Genomic DNA, 3542 nt, shown 5'->3' on the forward strand with positions numbered 1-3542 from the left:
GTACGAGTCAAATGAACCACATATTTCATTACACGTTCAGAAATCTGTTAAAACACACATAGCCTTTTACTTTAGTAATCTTTAAGCTTTAAAGTGCTTGTCCAGAAATACAACCACGAACACCTCCAACATTTACAACCGCAGAGTATATAAGCAACTCCATGCACAACATCTGAAGCAACTGTCACATTCTCTTCTACAGCAAATCCATTAAAATATGTTACAGATGCACTGGACACATGTCACTGTCCACAGTCTATACCAATAATAACATGGACTCAGATTATGTCACTCCTGTGTTTATTTTTCTATCTATCCAGAGATTCCTGTTTCAACCTCATCATCACATTCATCATCATGCATCAGTCCACAGTTCACCACACCAACCACATTCTCAGGATCTAAACACACATCAGCTTCCTCTCCTGGTACAGGTGCTGACACACTGTATCAGGACTGTACAGCATGGAGTGAAACTACTCACATACTGTCAGCTTCATCAGACACTTCTGAATGATCAGGATAAAGGTTAAATGTGATTGGTTCACTGATTATGACTCTGTTTCCTCTCCAGGATTTCCATCTTCCACTGTGATCAGTGTTGTGTGTGTGATTCTGGTGCTGCTTCTGATGGGAACCTAATTTCTCACAGTGACTCTCAGAAAGAGAAGCAGAAAGGAGCAGGGTATCACACACACACACACACACACACACACACACACACACACACACAAACCTTTCAAAAATGATCACACAAAGCAATACTTATTAATCAACATGAGGATAACACATTCGGATCTGTATGTCCAGATGGGAGTGCAGCATTTATCTGTGCTGTAAGCATTGTAGATTAAACACATTTATTAGTTATGAACAGAACTCATTAGACCCCAGAGCTGCCTGCTGCTGCCCTCTGCTGGCTAGAAATTGACATGAACAAGCTCTTTTAAAATATGGAATAAAGACAATAAACTAAAGCCTATTTATTCCACTGTTTATCTGCATTTGGATAGTATCTACAGTTTAAGTGCTTAATGTGAACAATAACATGTATTCATGTAACATTTTATTATTTAATTTATTCATTTGTGATTAATTCCTTAATTCCTTCTCAGCATCGTCCAAAGGCCAGTCCGTCCAAGACTCCTCACACAGCCATGGGGTGAGTCATGACTGTGGGTCATAATAGGCCTACACCTGTAATAGAACTACAATGCCTTTTCTAGCATAGTCACAAGGAGGCCTGATGTGTGTGAGCATGATTACATACAGGCTACAAGAAATCTTAAAGCTGCATCTCTTTATTATTTAAATAAAAAATAATAATAAACAGATTTAGCTTTAAGATTTCAGACAAACATAAAAATGTAAAAATTTAAAAAAAGAAAGGAAAACAACAGTTCCTCCAAATGTGTCTCCAGTCCAGTTTCTAGTGCATTTCTCATGACAGTGCCTGTTGCTCCCTTATATTGTATTTACACCTGCTACCTCTGACACCACACGGTGTTCAAACTGGGCAAAGCCAGGAAACTACAGACACTAGTGACCTTACTATGGCTCCAAAAATGAATTTTCATACCTCACATGAATTAAAAAAAACTAGAAGACAAAAAAATCAATATCATAGTTTAAGTTCAAGTTCACAAAATAACCTTTTTTCTTATTTCTTTGAGGTTTGACTTTCTGTCTGTGGCTATGGGGATATTAAAGACATCAGAAGCCATTCTGTCTCAGACACTCGAGCTCCTACAGTCTACTCTAATGATTGTCTACTCAAAAACCCCTCTGATCCCTCCCAAACTGTTTATGCAAATGCACATTTACACACAAACCAGTTAGATCCATCCCAAACTGTTTATGCAAATGCACAGTTACCCACAAACCCCTGTGATGCTCCATGTACTGTTGACACTACTTCTCAGTACCATTAAACTCTCCTGATGAGGACATTTATTTCATGGCTCAATTACCCACAATTCTCTCTGATTCCTTGGTGTATGACACTCACAGTTTGAAATCTAATTGCAGTAACAGTAGGCAGCATTCTGAGGCAGGAAGGCACCAAGTCCAAATTGAATTTTGTATAACATATTGCCTGCTTAGGTTCCTCCATGGAACCGAGTTTGGAAGGCAAAATTGCTATATCTTCTGCTGCCCAACATTTCCCATAATCCTGTGTGTCACTGATGATTCGTCAAGAGGCAAAACATGTCAGAAGCACCAGTGATGTGGTGGACAGCATTTTGTAATCCAAGCCAGTAAGATTTACATTTACAGCATTTAGCTGACACTTTTATCCAAAGCGACTTACAATTATGATTGAGTACAACTTGAGGGTTAAGGGCCTTGCTCAGGGGCCCAACAGTGGAAAGCCTGCAGTGGTGGTTACAAGTCAAGTACCTTAACCACTGAGCTGCCACTGCCACATGTCTTGCTAACATTAGCATAGCATGTTATTTGTAATTGTTTTAAGGTAACATTTTATTTCTCTTGAGAAATTCCTTGTGTAATCTCTGTATATTCAATGTTATCTTCAATGAATTATATCACGTGTTTATTTCCTGACATTTTCCTATGACTATAGAGTATTATCATGCATGAGTTTGAATCACACTTCAGTAAATATGTTGTGTAATTTCTAATTTAAAAAAGACAATTAATAAAGTATGTTTAGTCAATAAATATCGATAGACTATCGAATTTCCTGAACAAATAAAGCCCAACAATACAATGTTCAGATGCAGTGAATGAAAACAGTGCTAGTAAAAGGTTTTAGCTACTTTTTTTCTTCTGCCATTTCTCTCATCTGTTCTAGGAGAGCATCACACAAAGTCAGTAAGTCATGTTTGTAGTCTTTTGAAGTTTGTGGTAGTGTTGAGCTCAAAGGCACACATTATAAAATAAAACAAATATGTGAAATGTGTTACTCTAAAGTTACTCTAAATTATTATATTTAAACATTAAGCAAATAAAAAAAAATAAATAAATAAATAAATAAAAAAAAACGCCAACCAACCAAACAAACAAACTATAAATGAACAGAAATATGAGAAAGACAAAAGAGCCAGTTTGGCTTGTCATTCTTAATGGAGAATGAACTAGGTGTGGGCCTATAATAATAATATAATATATATTCCAATATATTATATGTTTTCTATCAGGATCAAAAGTAAACTAAAGGCTTAAATACAAATGCCTAACTTTGTGGATTGTGAAAAACTGCATTGCAAAATAACCTGATGCAATACCTGTTTTACATTTAGAAACTTATTGAACTTGATGAATAAACTTATTTTTCAGTGCAATTTAGATAGCAATTTAGATAGATGGGTTTCAAACCCTAGCTAGATAGGCTGCCCAGACTCAAAGCTGGTGTGAAAGCAGTACACAGAGTGGAAGGAAAGGGCAATCTAGGATCTTGATCTAGAATGATGAGAGTAAAACTTACCTAAGCTTTACACAACATAAGGGCCACCCATTTCACACCAGAAGGGGAAGAATTCTACAAAGGGTTAAAATAAACTAGTTAATTGCTGGACTTT

At 36.6% G+C, this 3542-nt stretch overlaps 1 long non-coding RNA gene across 1 annotated transcript; it reads left to right on the forward strand.

Annotated features, from left to right (window-relative positions):
- The first annotated feature begins 609 nt into the window (after positions 1–609).
- On the forward strand, positions 610–1800 carry LOC118242649 (uncharacterized). The gene is made up of 3 exons (XR_004776986.2): positions 610–685; positions 1116–1162; positions 1674–1800. It is a non-coding gene; the product is annotated as an uncharacterized LOC118242649 (long non-coding RNA).
- Positions 1801–3542: the final 1742 nt, after the last annotated feature.

Source organism: Electrophorus electricus, chromosome 18 (assembly GCF_041902795.1).
Source record: "Electrophorus electricus isolate QZ-2024a chromosome 18, ASM4190279v1, whole genome shotgun sequence".
NCBI classification, from domain to species: domain Eukaryota; kingdom Metazoa; phylum Chordata; class Actinopteri; order Gymnotiformes; family Gymnotidae; genus Electrophorus; species Electrophorus electricus.